Here is a 22,179-nt window from a genome sequence, read left to right on the forward strand (position 1 = left end):
CCCTCCAAGTCACACACCATCCCGACTTGGAAATATATCGCCGTTCCTTCATCGTAGCTGGGACAAAATCCTGGAACTCCCTAAGAGTACTGTGGGAGAACCTTCACCACACGGACTGCAGCGGTTCAAGAAGGCGGCTCACCAACACCTTCTCAAGGGCAATTAAGGATGAGCAATAAATGCTGGTCTCTCCAGCGACGCCCACATCCCATGAACGAATAAAATAAAACAACGCGACTGTTTATTTCATTTCTTGCTCATTATTGTGGTTCTGTTATCAAGGTGACGCAGAGAGGAAGGTTTAAAATCGCTGGAATGTCAGTGAAATTATATTGTGGAAAGTGGGATAGTCCGAGTTAGTTTCTCAGTGTTTTTTCACGCATCCAATGTTTGAGATAAATTGCAAGAGAAATGAATGTGAAACTTTTAAAGGCAGCGAAAGTGCAACCTCCCCGTAAGAGAATTGAACCCCCGGTCACTTGCGTGATAAGCGGTGATACTCACCAGTACACTAACGAAGAACTGGTGTGGGTCAGTAAAGGACACTCACCACAGATGGCGTTAAACATGCTTCAAATTTCAGTGAATCTATTCTAACCATTCATTTGATGAACTTTCGTCTCTGCGGTTCAATCTACACGTGTGTCTGTCTGTCAGTGAGTGTACCTGTGTGTGTGTGTGTGTGTGTGTGTGTGTTAGTATCTGTCTGTGTATCAGTGTCTGCGTGTGCACATGGCTGTGCATGTGTGTGTCTAAAATGAAAATGCTAGAATCCATTATTAAGGAAATTATCCTTCCTCCCTCAACTAACAAAACCAAAACGCAGATTGACTGACCATCCATTTCATTGTTGGATGTGGGATCTTTCTGGTAAACCTCCACTTGGAGATATATTGCAAGAGGAATGAAAGTGAAGCTTTTAAAGGCAATAAAAATGTAACCTCCCGGTGGGGAAATTGAACCCTGTTTTCCACGGGCCACTGTTGAAAGGAGACTGACCTTTCACATTTCCATCTCTCTGTTCGTCAAGGTCCAGAATAAAGTAATGTGGGGAGAGCGGGAGGGAGTGACAGAGAGAGAAAGAGAGAGAAAGAGAGACCCACTCAGAGAAGCTTAGAAAAAGTGAGAGACACACACACTCATTTCGACACATTACACACGCAGGCATATATATATATATATATATACACACACACAGGCACATTACACACGCAGGCATACACACATATACAAACATTTTTATACTCGAATTTTTGGAGCAAAACCAGACGAAAGTTCAAGTTTATTGGAAAGCTTTGCGCACAAAGGGAGAGTGGGAAGCTTCCTCAAGCTCGCACCTCACTCTCAAAGAAACATCAGCACTAAACATACACACAGGCACATTACACAAAGAGGCATAATCGTGAAATCTCTCTCTCTCTCTCTCCCTCTAAGTTTCAACGTGTGTCTCACGATCAGTCTTTGTGTGTGTGTCTCTCTCTGTCTCCGTCTTTCTCTCTCTGTCTCCGTCTTTCTCTCTCTGTCTCCGTCTCTCTATGTCGCTCTGTCTCTGTCTCTTTGTCTCCCACCCTCTCTCTCTCTCTCTCTGATTCTCTCTCTCTCTCTCTCTCTCTATCTCTGTCTGTCTGTCTGTCTCTCTCTCTGTCTCTTTGTCTCTCCCCTCCCTCTCTCTAATACCCGCAGATCTGAGAATCACAGGGTCAAAGAAGGAAACAGATCGGAACACATTTGTGCTCTGCAACAGACGGGCCCCAAGAATTCAGTCCCCAAACAGTCTCCGCTCAATAATATTCTGAAATTGACAATCACCTCTTTCATTCTTTTTCTGTTCTATTTTTCTCTGTCGTTTTTGAAGAAGAAGCGAGGCAAAGAAGTAAAATTTGTAATTGGCGTCTTAAAAATGCTTCCTCCCCGTCGGGGAGCTAAATCCCTGGCTGAGGGGGGATATCTCACCACGATGGAGAATATCCAATTGGAAATGATTTTTCCGAAGCCTTTTAATCGCCCCACGTCCCCGTGTCTCGCCATCTCAGGGAAGAGGTCAAAGTCGCCTGAAAAACTTTGACCATTTAACGATTCAACCGGAGCCGTTTTCCTGGGAGTCGGTTTTGAAACAGGACACAGGCTCAATGTGTTCCAATCTGTTTCCTTCTTTGACCCTGTGATTGTCAAATCTGCGGGTATTGGACAGATGGAGGGAGAGAGACTGACACAGACTCAGACAGACCGAGAGAGTCTCTTTCTGTCCCAGTGTCTCTCTCTCTTTCTGAGTGTCTCTCTTTATCACTCTTTTCCTCGCACCCCACATCATCTTATTCTGGATCTGAACGAACAGAGAGATGGAAATTTGAACGGTGAGTCTTCTTTCAACAGTGGCCCGTGGAAAGTTGAACAAACTGTCATCAATTCGGTCATTTCGTTAAAATTTATAGCCTGAAGCAGGTGCGGACGGGGATCGAGCCCGCGCTCTTCGGTTTACGAGACCGACGCCTTTCCACTTGGCCACCGCACCCCATGAGCAAAACGCGAATGATAATGTTCTTCAGCGGGTGAAGTCAGATCAACAGGTTTTTGCAACTGATTGCGACAATCGACTGATTGAGGAACAATGGATTTCAACTCATCCGCCTGAACTAATAATTTCATCACAGTTTATTTAACGGGCTATTGTGGAAAGAGTCAAAGAGAGAGAGAGATAGAAAGAGAGAGACAGAGAGAGACAGAGAGAGAGAGAGAGATGGACAGATGGAGAGATAGACACAGATGGAGACAATGGAGCGGGGCGGAGCGGGGGCGGGGGGGGGGGGCGGAGAGAGAGACCTTAATAGAGTTTAAAATCGCTGGAATATCAGTGAAATTAATTTGTCCAAACTGGGATGATCCGAGTTAGACTTTCAATGTATTTTCCACATCAAATATTGGAAATACATTTATTTCTGTTTGTTTCTCTCTCTCTCTCTCTCCCTCTCTATTTAGAGCGGCTGAATTAGCCCGGGTCTGCTCACAGCTCGATTCTGCGTATTCATATCTTGCACATTATTCGTGTTCTGAAATCGAGGTGAAGGGTGAGGCAGAGAGCAGGTTTTAAAATCGCTGGAATATCAGTGAAATTAAATTGTGCAAAGTGGGATGGTCCGAGTTCGACTTTCAGTGTATTTTTAACATCAAATATTGGAGATCAATTGCAAGTGAAAGTTTTTCGGACGGAGGGAGGTGCACAGTGGTGTTTCCCTTTAGGTCGGTATTGGGACCACTGTTTTTTTGATATATATGAATGACATGGACTTGGGTGTACAGGGCAAAATGTTAAAAATTGCAGATGACACAAAACTTGGAAGTGTAGTAAACAGTGAGGAGGACAGTGATAGACTGCAACAAATATATATTCTTAAGGCACAAAAACCCAACAGGAAAAGTGGTCCAACCGTGGCTAACAAGATAAATTAAAGATAATATTAAATCAAAGGAAGAGGCAATAAAGTTGCCAGAAAAAGCAGTAAACCTGAGGATTGGGAGCATTTTAGAATTCAACAAAGGAGGACCAAGAAATTGATAAAGAGGGAAAATAGAAAATGAGAGTAAACTGGCAAGAAACGGAACGGAATCTAAAAGCTTCTACAGGGATGTAAAAAGCTAAAGACGAGCGGTCGTGCTGGAAGGACCAGGATGACCGAGTGGTTCAGGCTTTGGATTTAAGATCCAGTGGATTTATCCCCGCGTGTTTCCGAACCCCACTCCTCGCAGCTGTTACTTCGGTTACATTTTGATCCTGCTCATTGTCACTCTTCTTCATTTGCATGATAGAAATGTTACCGCACGGAAGGATCGTTGCAATTTTAAGTGAACAGCATTTAACTGAAATCAAGTAGTCGTGACCGAGTAGTTTCGGCGATCGACTGAAAATCCACTCGGGTCTCCCCGCGCAGGTTTGAATCCTGCCGACTGCAGTTCAGAGCTTTCTTTCTCAAAGCTTCCAACCTGTACGTGTGGGTGCGTGTGTCAATTCTTCAACGCTTTTCAAAGTCTCTTTCTCCTCTCCCGACATCATTCCATTCTGGACCTTGACTGACGAAGAGATGAAAGAAATGACACTCCGGCACATTACACACAAATTCAAAACGCAGGATGACCGAGTGATTAAGAGTTTAAACGTAAGATTCAATGGGTTTTACCAGCGTGGGTTCAAACCCCACTCCTGATAGTTGTTATTACGGTTGTATTTTGACTCATTTTCACTCTTCTCCCATTTCCATCACACCGTCAGAGAAAGGTTACAGCACGAAATGGGGCCATTCGGCCCATCGAATCTGTGCCTCGTCTGTGCAAGATCAATCCAGCTCGTTCCTTTTCATGTAACCCTGCATTTTTTTTCCTTCCAAGTACTTATCCAATTCCCTTTTGAAGGCCATGATTGAATCTGCCTCCACCACCCCCTCGGGCAGTGCATTCCAGATCACAACCACTCGCTGTGTTAAAAAGCTGTTCCTCTCGTCACCTTTGGTTCTTTTGCCAATCACCTTAAAGCTATGTCCTCTAGTTCTTGACCCTTCCACCAATGGGCACAGTTTCTCTCTATCTACTCTGTCTGGACCCTTCATGATTTTGATCACCTCGATCAAATCTCCTCGCAACCGTCTCTGTTCCAAGAATCACAACCCCAGATTCTCCAGTCTACCCAAGTAACTAAAGTCCCTCATCATTGGAATCGTTCCAGTAAATCTCTTCTGCACCCTCTCTAAGACCTTCACATCTTTCCTAAAGTGCGGTGCCCAGAACTGGACAAAATATTCCAGTTGTGGTCAAACCAGTGTTTTATAAAGGTTCATCATGACTTCCATACTTATGTACTTGTGGCTCTATTTATAAAGCCGAGGATCCCGTTGCTATTTAAACGGTTTCTCAACATACCCTGCCACCTTTAACGATTTGTGCACATAAACCCCCAGATCTCTCTGTTCCTTTATCCCTTTTAGCGTTGTGCCCTCCAGTTTACATTGCGTCTTCTCAGTCTTCCTACCAAAATGTATCAATTCGCATTTTTCTGCTTTAAATTTCATCTGCCACGTGCCCGCCCAAGCCACCAGTCTGTCTGTTTCCTCTTGACGTCTATCACTGTCCTCCTCACTGCATACGACCCTTCCAAGTTTTGTGTCATCTGCAAATTTTGGAATTGTGCCCTGTACACCCAAGTCCAAGTCATTAATATGTATCAAGAAAAGCCGTGGTCCCAGCACTGACCCTGGGGAACACCACTGTACACCTTCCTCCAGTCCGAAAAACAACCGTTTACCACTTCTCTCTGTTTCTGTTCCCCAGTCATTTCTGTACCCATGTTGCTACAGCCCCCTTTATTCCATGGGCCGCAGTCTTGATGATAAGCCTACCATGCAGAACTTTATCAAACGCCTATTGGAAGTCCAGATACACCACATCAACCACATTGTTATCGGAAGAGATATTTCTGTGGAGACTTCGTTTTAGCAAGGAGACAATCGGCCGCCTCTGTGAGATGTCACAAGAGGAGCTTCAGCCACCTTCTATTTCCTGCAGGGCCTCGTCAGTGGCATGTGGGTCATTTCAGTCAGGACCCGGTGACATGTGTAACATCACCCAGAGCCCTGTGAGAGTCTGAATTCATCAGCCCACAGATGCACCCTCACACAGAGCCCTGTGAGTGTCTGAATTCATCAGCCCACAGATATACCATCACCCAGAGCCCTGTGAGTGTCTGAATTCATCAGCCCACAGAGACACCATCACTCAGAGCCCTGTGAGAGTCTGAATTCATCAGCCCACAGATACACCCTCACCCAGAGCCCTGTGAGAGTCTGAATTCATCAGATCACAGAGACACCATCACCCAGAGCACTGCGAGAGTGAATTCATGAGGTCACGGGCGCGATATTCCGCAGGGTTTCCCAGTTCATCAACCTTGACATGTCCCCAGATCGACAAAGGAATCGGTCTACCGTGTTCCACAGGATTGCTGGATTCCGCAAATGGAGAGGTCTACAGTGTTCCACAGGATCGCTGGATTCCCCAAAGGGAGAGGCCTAGCGTGTTCCCCAGGATCGCTGGATTCCGCAAATGGAGAGGTCGACCATGTTCCACAGGATCGCTGGATTCCCCAAAGGGAGAGGTCTACCGTGTTCCCCAGGATCGCTGGATTCCCCAAAGGGAGAGGTCTACCGTGTTCCAAAGGATCGCTGGATTCCCCAAAGGGAGAGATCTACAGTGTTCCACAGGATCGCTGGATTCCCCAGAGTTCAGCGTGCTGTCGATGGTACCCATGTGATGTGGAAGGCACCCAATGAGGCACCTTTCACTAACATCAACAGGAAGGGGTTTAATTGGATAAATGTGAGGATCCTTTGCGATGCCGACCTGTGGATCATGAGTGTAAATACAGATCACAAGGGAAGTGCCCATGATGTCTTCGTCCTTCGCCACTCAGACTTGCAATGATACCTTCACCGGAGAGCAGCAAGGATCTGGATGGATATCAGGTGACAAGGGCGACCCGCTGAAGCCGTGGCTGATGACACCCTACCACAGGACCAATAGTACAGTACAGGAGAGGAACAACCGTGCCCACGTGTGCTCGCGCCAAGTAATGGAGAGGAGAATCGGGGAGCTGAAATCACGCTTTCGATACTTGGACAGATCGGGGGATCTTTGCCGTACTCAGCTGTCAAGGTGTCCAGGGTTGTGGTTGTCTGATGCGCATTGCACAACTTTACCCTGCGGGAAGGACTGACCTTTGATCAGGAAGACGAGATGCCGCTGGGAATGGACGAGATGCAGGATGACAACTCGGATGTTGCTGGGGCCTTGTTTGGTGCCCACACTCCCACCCCAGAGGAAACCGTCGCTGCAGGGGACAGGACAGCGAGAGAGCACCCAGTGGCTGATGCTTTCAGACATCGATGAAAGTGACGAATTGTCTCTCCGCCCCCTCCCGGGAAAGCAGATAACAGGACAAGCAAGATTGAAAGTGAAACAGTGAGCTTTAATTGCAGCATCAAAAAATTAGTGCAAAACTTTACATTAACATTTTGAAGTCGTTAGTTATTGCAAAACTTTATTGTGAACATTGAGGTGTGTAGTGCAAAACTTTAAATAAAAATTACGTTTACTTATTAATTTTTTTGATTGAAAGCATTTGTAATGTTAACATGGTTTATATTCAGAAAATCTTCGAACAATTACAAATGACTTCTGACTAAGATTGAAGGGCAGCAGTAGCAGCCACAAAAATTATCACACAAACAATCAGGAGCGATTCATTACATAATAAAATATCAACAAGCGAATAAAAACAAACAACCAAAACATCAACCGAACAAACAGCAATAAGATTTACAGACGCCCCCTTGCGGCATGCTCGAGGGTCGCTGTGACACTCGGAACAAGAGAAAGTGAACTCTGTGCGAAAGGAGCATCCTATTTCCTCCTGGCCCCCATCCCACCCTGTGATCGAGCCCCTCTTTAGCCAAGGGCACGAAATCTGTGTCTTACAAAATGGCTGTAATCAGGGAGTTCGGAGCTGGAGTGCTGCTGTTCCACGGGGACATGAGTAAAAGTAGCGTTAGGTGCAGGTTCAGCTCCTGACTCTTGGGCCTGTACTCTGTCTGCGGCAGGAAGTGGCACGGGGTGTGTCACGGGCTTCAGGTGCAGCACAGACGTACTCGCATTCAACTCCATGAAATGTACGAGAGCCTGGTGAATATTTGTCAGCTGGGCAATGTTCTGCCCAGTATGGGCCAGCTGGGCAATGTTCTGTCCAGTATGGGCCAGCTGGACAATGTTCTGTCCAGTATGGACCAGTTGGGCAATGTTCTGTCCAGTATGGGCCAGCTGGGCAATGTTCTGTCCAGTCTGGGCCAGCTGGGCAATGTTCTGTCCAGTATGGGCCAGCTGGGCAATGTTCTGTCCAGTATGGGCCAGCTGGGCAATGTTCTGTCCAGTATGGGCCAGATGGGCAATGTTCTGTCCAGTATGGGCCAGATGGTCAATGTTCTGTCCAGTATGGGCCAGATGGGCAATGTTCTGTCCAGTATGGGCCAGCTGGACAATGTTCTGTCCAGTATGGGCCAGCTTGACATGAATGTTGTGTCCATCATCATTGATCTCCTGTCTCATGGAGACGAAATAGTCATGGTAATTGTCGCTCTCATCAGCCGTCAATCGTCTCACTTGTTGACCGTTGATGTCCTCTCCCAATGCATCATGCACATGGCGGGGAGGGGGAGGGGGATGACGTCTACGTCGCCTCACGGGGGACTGGGGCGCATCTACCCCAACTCGCATCGGTTCCTCACACTCCGACAGGTCGGACTCAGCTGACGGCTGCCTGTGAGAGGGGGATTATTTGTGTCTCGCACAGAGCCAGAGGGGCCGGGAGTTGGAGAGGCGGTGAGGTGAGGCTCCTCATCGTAAAGCGCTCCCCCCACATCAACACCCTGAGGGTGGCAGGTGGGGTCCGGAGCTGAAAAACCATCGCTCTCTGCAGACCGAACACCATCACTCTCTGCAGCCCAAACACCGTCACCCTCTGCAGCACAAACAACATCACCCTCTGCAGCACAAACACCATCACCCTCTGCAGCCCAAACACCATCACTCTCTGCAGCCCAAACACCATCACTCTCTGCAGCACAAACACCATCACTCTCTGCAGTCCAAACACCATCACTCTCTGCAGCCCAAACACCATCACTCTCTGCAGCCCAAACACCATCACCCTCTGTAGCACAAACACCATCACTCTCTGCAGCCCAAACACCATCACCCTCTGCAGCACAAACACCATCACCCTCTGCAGCACAAACACCATCACCCTCTGCAGCCCAAACACCATCACTCTCTGCAGCCCAAACACCATCACTCTCTGCAGACCGAACACCATCACTCTCTGCAGCCCAAACACCATCACCCTCTGCAGCCCAAACACCATCACCCTCTGCAGCCCAAACACCATCACTCTCTGCAGACCGAACACCATCACTCTCTGCAGCCCAAACACCATCACCCTCTGCAGCCCAAACACCATCACCCTCTGCAGCCCAAACACCATCGCTCTCTGCAGCACAAACACCATCACTCTCTGTAGCACAAACACCATCACCCTCTGCAGCACAAACACCATCACTCTCTGCAGCCCAAACACCATCACCCTCTGCAGCACAAACACCATCACTCTCTGTAGCACAAACACCATCACCCTCTGCAGCACAAACACCATCACCCTCTGCAGCGCAAACACCATCACCCTCTGCAGCACAAACACCATCACTCTCTGCAGCCCAAACACCATCACCCTCTGCAGCACAAACACCATCACCCTCTGTAGCACAAACACCATCACCCTCTGCAGCACAAACACCATCACCCTCTGCAGCACAAACACCATCACTCTCTGCAGCCCAAACACCATCACCCTCTGCAGCGCAAACACCATCACCCTCTGCAGCACAAACACCATCACTCTCTGCAGCACAAACACCATCACTCTCTGCAGCACAAACACCATCACTCTCTGCAGCACAAACACCATCACCCTCTGCAGCCCAAACACCATCACCCTCTGCAGCACAAACATCATCACCCTCTGCAGCCCAAACACCATCACCCTCTGCAGCACAAACATCATCACCCTCTGCAGCACAAACACCATCACCCTCTGCAGCACAAACACCATCATTCTCTGCAGCACAAACACCATCACTCTCTGCAGCCCAAACACCATCACCTTCTGCAGCACAAACACCATCACTCTCTGCACCCCAAACACCATCACTCTCTGCAGCACAAACACCATCAACTTCTGCAGCACAAACACCATCACTCTCTGCAGCCCAAACACCATCACTCTCTGCAGCACAAACACCATCACCCTCTGCAGCCCAAACACCATCACCCTCTGCAGCCCAAACACCATCACCCTCTGCAGCACAAACACCATCACCCTCTGCAGCCGCCGACTCAACACCTTCTGCAGCCCGAGTGTCCTCAGACGGCTGTGCACCTGTGGGAAGGAAGAACAAAATGTTCCACTGGTGAAGCATGTTCATCGGTCACATCACAGACGCCCACACGCTGCACGAGCATGGTCAGACTCGAATCTCCTTTTCCCATCCTTCAGACAACACGCAGGTTTTAAACATGCAGCTGGCCAATAGAGGAATGTCAAACTCACCTTTCCTCGCTCCAGTGTCTCATCGGTCACCAGGCACTAAACTGGAAGTGTTGCCCTGCAGCTGATTGGCCCTTTCTTCATGCTCGGTCATCTCCCTCATAAAGGCTGAACCGCCGCCGGTCTTCGACCTCTCACGGTTATTAAAAGCCATTTTACTCTACAGGATATTTAACAATAAAAATCAGATTGTGCTTGTTTGTGCGAGAGAGATAAATTGGGGGTTTGGAGACGGGGTCTAATTCATTAATTTTAATTCAACATCTCAAATCTCTGGAGTTGGGATAAAAGATCTCGAAAAGCATTCAGTGAGGGCCGTCCACAATGGCAACTGAGTTTTCCGACCAGTTGCCATTGGATTGAACCTTGACCACACCACCCAGAAACAACCTGTGTTTGTGCATTAGGAAAACTCAGCACATTTAAATTTGAAATTTTGAATTTCAAAAACTCTCTATATATCCTAGCCGACTGCATTAAATCATTGATTTTTTGCGGCCCTGTTCCGCTCTCCGTGACACGGTGCTGTTCGTGCTCAGAACCTGTGCCACCTCCTTCCACACCAACACGCTAACTTTCTGTGCCGCCCGAGACTTCCGTTCCCCAGAAGCCGCCGAAGCCTCACCTCAACCTCATTGAGGAGTGTGTAGAGGTCTTCATCACAACATTTGTTTCACCTCTTCTCATTCATCTTTTGCTGTTCCATCATTTTTCTCAGTGTAAAAACAGCCTTTTCAAAAACAGTTCATTTTATTTTACACTCCTTTTTAAAGACTGTTTATTTAAGTTTCCACTGCTTTTTAAAAATGCATTTAAATTCGGCTTTTTATAAAAAGTTTATTTTGAATTTACAATTGCATGAAGAACACTAACTTTCAATGAGAAGTCTGCTCACCTCTTTGAGCAATGAAGGCTGGAGCTGTGGGCGTGACTTCACTTCCTGACAGATTTTGTGGGCGTGTCTTCTCCTCTCAGACATTTCCAGCCGCGGCAACCAACGCTGCTCAGAGGCTCGGGGGACAGAGCAGGATTGGATTCATGGTCCAATTCAAACAATTCGACGCCGAAGAGCCCGCCGGAAGGAATTTCGTTAATTTAAATCGAAGGAGCGGCGGTGAACGTTGATTCGACGCTCCGAACAATTTCTGGCAAGATCTGCCTCATGCTTCCTCACTGACCATTGCATTATCAGACTCCATGTACACTTACTGACCATTGTATTATCACTAACATGTATCCTTACTGACCATTGTATTATCAGTCCACGTGTACACTTACTGACCAGTGTATTATCAGTCCGCATGTACAGTTACTGACCATTGTATTATCAGTCCACATGTACACTTACTGACCAGTGTATTATCAGTCCACATGTACACTTACTGACCATTGCATGATCAGCCGCCGCGTATACTTATTGACCATTGTATTATCAGCCCCCATATATACTGACTGACCATTGTATTATCAGCCCCCATGTATACTTACTGACCATTCTATTATCACTCCCATGTATACTTAAAGACCATTTTATTATCATCACCCATGTATACTTAAAGACCATTGTATTATCAGCCCTCATATGTACTTACTGATCATGATATTTTCAGCCCCCATGTATCCTTACTGACATTGTATTATCAACCCCCATGTATAATTACTGACCATTGTATGATCAGCCGCCATGTATCCTTACTGACCATTGTATTATCAGTCCCCATGTATACGTACGGACCATTCTAATATCACTCCCATGTATCCTTACTCACCATTATATTATCACTCCCATGTGTACTTCAAGACTATTGTATTATCAGCCCCCATGTATACGTACTGGCCATTGTATTGTCAGCCCCCGTGTACACTTACTGACCATTCTATTATCAGCCGCCGTGTATACCTACTGGCCATTGTATTGTCAGCACCCTTGTATACTTATTGACCATTGTATTAATACTCCCCGTGGATAATTACTGACCATTGTATTATCGGCCCCCATGTCTACATACTGACCACTGTATTATCGACCCCCATGTATCCTGAGTAACCATTGTACTATCAGGCCCCATGCATCCTTACTGACAATTGAATTATCAGGCCCCATGTATCCTTCGTAACCATTATATTTTCAGGCCACATGCATCCTTTGTAACCATTATATTATCAGACCCCATGTATCCTTGGTAAATATTGTATTATCAGGCCCCATGTATCCTTACTGACCATTGCATTATCAGCCCTCATGTATGCTTGCTGACTGTTATATTATCAGCTCCCATTTATACTTCCTGACCATTATATTATCAGCCCCCATGTATCCTTACTGACCATTGTATTATCAATCCCCATCTTTACTTACGGGCCATAGTATTATCAGCCCTCATGTATCCTTACTGACCATTCTATTATCAGTCCCCATGTACACTTACTGGCCATTGTATTTTCAGCCACCATGTATCCTTAGTAACCATTGTATTATCAGGCCCCACGCATCCTTTGAAACCATTGTATTATCAGCCTCCATGTATCCTTCGTAACCATTGTATTATCAGCCCCCATGTATCCTTCGTAACCATTGTATTATCAGCCCCCATGTATCCTTCGTAACCATTGTATTATCAGCCCCCATGTGTCCTGACAAACCATTGTAATATCAGACCCCATGTATAGTCACTGAGCATTTTATTATCAGCCGCCATGTATCCTTACTGACCATTGTATTATCAGCCCCCATGTATGCTTACTGACCATTGTAAAATCAGACCCCATGTATACTTACTGACCATTATATTATCAGTCTCCATGTATCCTTAGTGACCATTTTAATATCAGCCCCCATGTATACTTACTGACCATTGTATTATCAGGCCCCATGCATCCTTAGTAACTACCGTATTATCAGACCCCATGCATCCTTAGAAACCATTGTATTATCAGCCCCTATGCGTCCTTAGTGACCATTGTAATATCAGATCCCATGTATACTTACTGACCATTATATTATCAACCCCCATGTATCCTTACTGACCATTGTAATGTCAGACCCCATGTATACTTACTGACCATTATATGATCAGTCCCCATGTATACTTACTGACCATTATATTATCAGCACCCATCTTTACTTACTGACCATTGTATTATCGGCCCCCGTGTATACTTACTGGCCATTGTATTTTCAGCCCCCATGTATCCTTATTAACCATTGTATTATCAGGCCCCCTGAATTCGTGGTAACCATTGAATTATCAGCCCCCATGTATACTTGCTGACCACTGTATTATCAATCCCATGTATCCTGACTGACGATTGTATTATGAACCGTCATGTATTCTTACAGACCATTGCATTATCACTCACATGTATTCGTACTGTCAATTGTAATATCTGTGTCGAATTATCTTTACTGACCATTGTATTACCACCACTATGTGTTCTTAGAGACCACTCCATTATCAGCCCCTGTGTCTTCTTACTGACCATTGCATTATTTGCCTAAAATATCCTAAATGAGCATGTAAATGTCAGATCCCATGTATTCTAACCGACTATTGAATTAACGGCCCCATGTTTCCTTCATGAATAGTGTATTATCACCCCCGTGTATTTTTATGGATCATTGTGTTATCACCCCCGTGTATTTTTACTGATCATTGTATTATTACCACCGATGTATCCTTATTGCCATTGCATTATCACACCCCATGTATAATTACTGACCATTGTATTATCAATCCCATCTCTCCTTGCTGACCATTACATTATCAGCCCCCAAGTATCCTTACTGCCCATTGTATTATAACCCCCATGTATCATAATTGACCATTGTATCATCTGCATCCAAGTATCCTTATCGACCATTGCATTATCACATCTCAAGTATCCGTACTGACCGTTGTATTATCACCCCTACACATTATTAGTGACCATTATATTATCTGCCCCATTTACAGTTATTGACCATTGCAGTATCACACCCCACGTATCCTTACTGACCATTGTCGGATAAACCCCAGGTGTTCTTCCTGACTGCTGTATTATCATCCCGCTGTGTTCTTACTGACCGTTACATTATCACACAAATGTGTTCTTTCTGACCATTGCATTAGCAAACCCCGTGTTTCCTTACTGATCATTGCATTATCTGCATTCAAGAATCCTTCCGGAATATTCAGTTGTCACCCACATGTATCCGTACAGGACATTGCATTATCACACCAAATGTGTTCTTACTGACCATTATATTATCAGCCCCCGTGTACCCTTACTGACCATTGTATTATCAGTCCCCCTGGACCCTAACTGACCATTGTATTATCAGTCCCCATGTATCCTTACTGACCATTGTATTATCAGTCCCCATGTATCCTTACTGACCATTGTATTATCAGCCCCCATGTAACATTACTGACCATTGTATTATCAGCCCCCATGTATCCTTACTGACCATTGTATTATCAGCCACCATGTATCATTACTGACCATTATATTATCAGCCCCCATGTCTCCTTACTGACCATTACTTGATCTGCTTCAATCTATCCTTGTTGTCTTTTGCACTTTTGTTAACTCCACCCCAGAAAACGTATTTGAAACATTCTGAAATTGCCGGCTGAATTCAAATCACAGAAAAAATCTGAACTCTGTCACTGAAGCTGCTCTCTCTTCACATCAGCACTGCAAGACTGCGGGATTCAGATTTTCTTTTTTACGTCATTTTCTTTCAGTAATATTCAGAACTTTCGGTAGCTTCACTGAACATCAGTAAAATGCTTGTTTACCTGTAATTTTCAATATGGAGTGATGGTGTTTAGGGATTAACCGAACCTGTTTGTTCACTGACCTTAATTAATGTCAATGTGTCGTTTAATTGTCTCACTGGAGAGTTCCCTCTGGGCCATAAATAGGGACTGTTTTCAAGGCGTCACAGCAGAGTGTTTGATGCAGCTTTGCCTCGAGTACAAACAGTGATCATTGGATCTCAGAGATAATGAAGTCATGTTCTGGTATATTCCAACTGAGCTTCGGATTCTGTGGGCAATTTTTGATGTACAAAAGATTTACTATCCGCTCCTCGCTGCTGTTGGTGTTCCTGGTAAGTCATTATTTCAGCAATTAATTCTGTAAACCACATTTAAATGTATTTACTGTCCTTGTCCTTTAGACCCGGTTATGAATTGTATTCACTGTAATCCTCTTGTTCCGTGTCTGGAAATGCACCTTGTTTCCTTCATGTAACATGTGAACAGTTGCCGATTCAATGGTCCCAGTCCAATGAACAGTCTGTTCTTTTTATGACTTTCTTCAACTGATGGTCATTTTTTTGGATTTGCCTGTTATTTGAGTCTCGTACACAAGGAATGTTGGTGGACGATTCTCTTTATTGAACAGTTTGCCGTCTGCTCTCTGCACTGAACCCTAGTATCGGATCAGAAATATGTGTTCATAGAGTAAGACAGCTGCCTGGAGCTGAATCATTATTGGATATTGTCCAATATTTCAGAGTGTATTGGTGACCTATCTGTTAGCGCTGGTTTCCACAGATCAGTGTCATTAACTATAACCAGCAGACCTTAAAACTCCTGTTACCTGTGAACAAGTAACTTGAATTGTCTTTCCCAGGGGTTTCTAACTGTTTCAGCATTGTTTTTTCCAAGTTGTTTTCTGTTGAGGTTCTGATCAGTTGTTTTGAGAACCAAAAGACAGTTCGAAGCTTTTCGAAGCTTCTACTCATCGTTGCTTTCATTCAGATCAGTTGTTGTTGAAAACCGAAGCTTCTCAAAGTTTCTGCACGTTGCTGCCTTTGCAGTTTAAACTTACAATGTCCAAATCTAATGTCCAAAGGGGGAAAGTTAACCCTTTTATTCACGGTTCTCTCTCGTCTCCTCTTCAAATCTGCCGTCATCACGCCATCCTCAAAAAGAAATCCATGACCCCTCGGTCCTTGTAAATTACCGCCCCCATCTCCAACCTCCCTTTCCTCTCCTTGAACGTGTTGTCGTTTCCAAAATCTGTGCCCATCTTTCCTGCAAATGCATTAGAAACCTCTCCAATCAGGTTTCCACCGCTGGCACAGCACTGAGACGGCCCGAATCAAAGTTACGAATGAAATCCCATGTGACTGACCGTGGAAAACTATCCCTCCTCTGCCTTCTTGGCCTGTCTGCAGCCTTTGACACGGGTGTCCGCACCAGCCACCTCCAACGCCTCTCGTCCGTTGTCCAACTGGGTGGGACTGCCCTCGCCTGCTTCCATTCCTATCAATTCAGGATTAGCTAGGGAATCTCCTGCAATGATTCATCTTCCCGCCCACACACCGTTATCTCTGGTGTCCCACAAGGAACAATCCTTGACCTCCTCCTATTTCACATATTCAAGCTTCCCCTCGGTGACATCATCCGAAAACACAAAGTCAGATTCCACATGGAACTGACACCCAGCTGTTTCTCACCACCGCCTCTCTCGACCCCTTCACTGCGAATCCAACGTCCAGTCCTGGATGAGCAGAAATTTCGTCCGTTTAAACATTCGAAAGACTGAAGCCATCGTCTTCAGCCCCTATCACAAATTCCGTTCATTCGCTACTGATTCCATCCCCCTCCCTGGTCACAGTCTGAGGCTGAACCGGACCAGTAGGCGTTCTATTTGACCCTGAGCTGAGCTTCTGACCCCATATCCTCTCCATCACCAAGATCGCCGACTTCCACCTCCCGAACATTGCCCGTCTCTGCCCCAGCCTCAGCCCATCTTCTGCTGAAATCCTGACTCATGGTTTTGTTACCTCCAGCCTCGACTATTCCAATGCTCTTCTGGCTGGTCTCCCACCCACCACCCTCCATAAACTTGAGCTCATCCAAAACTCAGCTGCCCGCATCCAAACTCGCAGCAAGTCCCGTTCACCCATCACCCCTCTGCTTGCTGACTGACATTGGCTCCCGGTCGAGCGAAGCCTCAATTTAAAAATTCCTAAACTCGGGTTACATAGAAATACATAGAATTTACAGCTCACAAATAGGCCATTCGGCCCAACTGGTCTATGCCGGTGTTTATGCTCCACACGAGACTCCTCCCATTCGACTTCATCTCACCCTATCAGCATATTCTTCCATTCCTTTCTCCCTCTTGTACTTAGTTAACTTCCCCTTAAATGCATCTATTCTATTCGCCTCAACTATTCCTTGTGGTAGCGAGCTTTACATTGTAACCAGTCCCTGGGTAACTCCGTTTCTCCTGAACTGCTTATTGGATTTGATTGTCATTATCTTATATTTATGACCACTAGTTTTGTACCCCCACTGCACCACAAGTGAAAAAAAGGAGAGAAAAGAGTCCCAGCCTGTTCAGCCCCTCCTGATAAGTATATCCTCTCAGTTCTGGTATCATCATTGTAAATCTGTTTTGCACTCACTCCAGTGCCTTTAAACTCTTGTTATTAATGGAGATCACAACTGTGCACAATACTCCAAGAGTCATAGAGAGGAGAGTCATAGAGTTTTACAGCACGGATAGAGGCCCTTCGGCCCATCGTGTCCGCGCCGGCCATCAAGCCCAGTCTAATCTAATCCCATATTCCAGCATTTGGTCCGTAGCCTTGTATGCTATGGCATTTCAAGTGCTCATCCAAATGCTTCTTGAATGTTGTGAGGGTTCCTGCCTCCACAACCCTCTCAGGCAGTGAGTTCCAGACTCCAACCACCCTCTGGGTGAAAAAGTTCTTTCTCAAATCCCCTCGAAACCTCCCGCCTTTTACCTTGAATCTATGCCCCCTTGTTATAGAACCCTCAACGAAGGGAAAAAGCTCCTGAGTATCCATCCTATCTATGCCCCTCATAATTTTGTACACCTCAATCATGTCCCCCCTCAGCCTCCTCTGCTCCAAGGAAAACAAACCCAATCTTCCCAGTCTCTCTTCATAGCTGAAGCGCTCCAGCCCTGGTAACATCCTGGTGAATCTCCTCTGCACCCTCTCCAAAGCGATCACATCCTTCCTGTAGTGCGGCGACCAGAACTGCACACAGTACTCCAGCTGTGGCCTAACCAGTGTTTTATACAGCTCCATCATAACCTCCTTGCTCTTATATTCTATGCCTCGGCTAATAAAGGCAAGTATCCCATATGCCTTCTTTACCACCTTATCTACCTGTTCCGCCGCCTTCAGGGATCTGTGAACTTGCACACCAAGATCCCTCTGACCCTCTGTCTTGCCTAAGGTCCTCCCATTCATTGTGTATTCCCTTGCCTTGTTAGTCCCTCCAAAGTGCATCACCTCGCACTTTTCCGGGTTAAATTCCATTTGCCACTGTTCCGCCCATCTGACCAATCCATCTATATCGTCCTGCAGACTGAGGCTATCCTCCTCGCTATTTACCACCCTACCAATTTTTGTATCATCAGCGAACTTACTGATCATACCTTTTACATTCATATCCAAGCCGTTAATGTAGACCACAAACAGCAAGGGCCCCAGCACAGATCCCTGTGGTACCCCACTGGCCACAGGCTTCCAGTCACAAAAACAACCTTCGACCATCACCCTCTGCCTTCTGCCACTGAGCCAGTTTTGTATCCAAAGTGCCAAGGCACGCTGGATTCCATGGGCTCGTACCTTCTTGACCAGTCTCCTGTGGGGGACTTTATCGAAGGCCTTACTGAAATCCATGTATACCACATCCACTGCGTTACCCTCATCCACACGCCAAGTCACCCCCTCAAAAAATTCAATCAAATTAGTCAGACATGATCTTCCCTTGACAAAGCCATGTTGACTATCCCTGATTAATCCTTGCTTCTCCAAGTGGAGACTAATTTTGTCCTTCAGAATTTTTTCCAATAATTTTCCTACCACTGATGTTAGGCTCACTGGCCTGTAGTTCCCCGGTTTTTCCCTACTCCCCTTCTTGAATAATGGTACTACATTAGCGGTTCTCCAGTCCTCTGGCACATCCCCTGTGGCCAGAGAGGTTCTGAATATATGTGTTAGAGCCCCCGCAATCTCCTCCTTTGCCTCACACAGTAGCCTGGGATACATTTCGTCCGGGCCTGGGGATTTATCCATTTTTAGGCCTGCTAAAACCGCCAATACCTCCTCCCGCTCGGTGTTAATATGTTCGAGAAGATCACAGTCCCCCTGTCGTATTTCTCTGTCTCCGTCGTCCTTCTCCATAGTGAAAACAGATGCAAAAAATTCATTTAGAACCCCTCCTACATCTTCCGGCTCCACACACAGATTGCCATTTTTGTCCCTAATGGGCCCTATTTTTTCCCTAGTTATCCTCTTACCCTTAATATACTTATAAAACATCTTAGGATTTTCCTTTATTTTGCTCGCCAGTGTTTTTTCATGGCCCCTCCTTGATCTCCTAATTTCCTTTTTAAGTATCCCACTGCACTTTTTGTACTCCTCTCGGGCTTCCTCCGTCCTTCGCCTTTTGTATCTGCCAAAAGCCCTCCTTTTTTTCCGAATCCATTCTCGTATATCCCCTGACATCCAAGGTTCCCTGGAGTTCTTGGAAGCACCCTTGACCTTTACGGGAACATGTTGCCACTGTATGGTCTCAATCTCCCTTCTGAAAGACTCCCATTGCTCCGATGCGGATTTTCCTACAAGCAGCTGATCCCAGTCCATTTTGGCCAGATCCTGCCTTATCCTATTAAAATCGGCCTTCCCCCAATTTAGAACCTTTATTTCCGGCCCCTCCCTGTCCTTTTCCATGACCACCTTAAATCTCACTGAATTATGGTCACTGTCACCAAAGTGCTCACCTAATAGCACTTCTTCCACTTGGCCGGCCACATTCCCGAGAATTAGGTCAAGTACCGCCACCTCTCTTGTAGGACTTTCTACATGCTGGCTCAAAAAGCTCTCCTGGATGCACGTTAAGAATTTTGTACCCTCTAAGCCTTTTACACTCTGAGTATCCCAGTTAATATTGGGGAAGTTGAAATCCCCCACTATTATTACCCTATTATTTGCACAATTTTCTGAGATTTGCCTACATATCTGTTCCTCTATCTCCCCCTGACTGTTTGGGGGTCTATAGTACACTCCCATCAAAGTGCTTGCCCCCTATTTGTTTTTAAGCTCCACCCATATGGCCTCATTTGAGGAACCTGCTAATATATCATCCCTCCTTATGGCAGTAATTGATTCTTTAATTAATATTGCGACCCCCCTCCTCTTATACCTCCCCCTCTGTCTCGCCTGAAGATTCTGTACCCTGGAATATTGAGCTGCCAGTCTTGCCCCTCCCTCAACCATGTCTCTGTGACAGCAACAATGTCATACTCCCATGTGTTTATCAACACCTTTAGTTCATCCACCTTATTTTTAAGACTCCTTGCATTAAAATAGATGCCATCCAGCCTTGCTCTTACATATTTGCCCTGTCTTCCAAGCTGACTTGTTTTTTTCTCAATATTTGGCTGGACATCACCCTCTATTGTTGCTCCACTCTGCATCCCATCCCCCTGCCAAGTTAGTTTAACCCCCCCCCCCCCCCCCCGCCAACAGTGCTAGCAAACCTCCCCGCAAGGATATTTGTCCCGCTCTGGTTCAGATGCAACCCGTCCGACTTGTACAAGTCCCACCTTCCCCAGAAGCAGGCCCAGTGATCCAGGAAACTGAAACCCTCCCTCCTGCACCAACTCTTTAGCCACGCATTCATCTGTTCTGTCCTCCTATTTCTATACTCACTAGCCCGTGGCACTGGGAGTAATCCAGAGATTACAACCTTTGAGGTCCTGCTCTTTAATCTGCTACCTAGCTCCCTAAATTCTTGATGCAGGACCTCATCTCCCTTCCGACCTATGTCGTTGGTCCCAATGTGGACCACGACCTCTGCCTGCTCCCCCTCCCCCTTGAGAATGCCCTGAAGCCGCTCAGTGACATCCATGACCCTGGCACCAGGGAGGCAACAAACCATCCTGGAGTCACGTTTACGGCCACAGAAACGCCTCTCTGTTCCCCTTACGATAGAATCCCCTACCACAAAAGCTCTTCCACTCTTTTTCCTCCCAGCCTGTGCAGCAGAGCTACCCCTGGTGCCAGGAAGTTGGCTGCTGCTGCCTTCCCCTGATAAGTCATCCCCCTCAACAATATCCAAAGCGGTATATTTGTTTGAGAGGGGGACGGCCACAGAGGACCCCTGCACTGCCTGCCTGCTCCTCTTACTCTGCCTGGAGGTCACCCGCTTACTTCCTGCCTGTACAACCTTTACCTGCGGTGTGACCATCTCACTAAACGTGCTATCCACGACGTTTTCAGCATCGCGAATGCTCCATAATGAATCCATCCGCAGCTCCAGTGCCGCAATTTGGTTTGTCAGTAGCTGCAGCTGGATACATTTCCCGCACACATGGTCGTCAGGGACACCGGAAGGGTCCCTGATTTCCCACATAGAGCAGGAAGAGCATAACACGAGGCTGGGCTGTCCTGACATGACTTACCCTTTAACTAATTAATTCAAATTAAATGAATCCCACCAATTTCACTTCAATTAAAAGGTATACTCGAGGGCCCTTGCTGAACAGCAGTCCCCCACTGCACAACAGAGACCCGAGAATCCACAAACTCGAACCTGAGACAAATTCAGCAGGAAAATACTCACCAACCAATCACTTACCTCTTCCTTGGTGACGTCCCACTTTGGATTACTTTTTGCTTCTTATTTATCTTAGGTCCAGGAGTTAAGTCCCTGAAAACAAAATATAAAAACGAACCTACCCTTTAAATTCCCTCTACCCCCCCAAAAGGTGAGAGGAGGTGGGAGGTTGGGAGTCACTACGAGTGTTGTGTCTCGGGTTCAGCAACCGCTCCACCTATTTCCGGGTACCAATGAATTGGCCCCGCCCCCTGCCTTTGAAAAAGCCGCGAAGCTCCTTCCCCGCTGGGGAAAAAGACTCACGTAGGTCTCTCCTCGGTCTGCTCCCGCCTGTAGCTCCGCTCCGAGTGGACGAACCACTGGTTATAAATCACTGGTCAGGCC

The 22,179-nt window shown here is 46.3% G+C and overlaps 1 non-coding gene across 1 annotated transcript; it reads right to left on the reverse strand.

The window, feature by feature from the left end:
* Positions 1-2,440: 2,440 nt before the first annotated feature.
* trnat-cgu (transfer RNA threonine (anticodon CGU)) lies at positions 2,441-2,512 on the reverse strand. Its single transcript has one exon. It is a non-coding gene; the product is annotated as a tRNA-Thr (tRNA).
* Between the last annotated feature and the right edge of the window lie 19,667 nt (positions 2,513-22,179).

This window comes from Heptranchias perlo, unplaced genomic scaffold, assembly GCF_035084215.1.
Source record: "Heptranchias perlo isolate sHepPer1 unplaced genomic scaffold, sHepPer1.hap1 HAP1_SCAFFOLD_56, whole genome shotgun sequence".
Lineage (NCBI taxonomy): Eukaryota > Metazoa > Chordata > Chondrichthyes > Hexanchiformes > Hexanchidae > Heptranchias > Heptranchias perlo.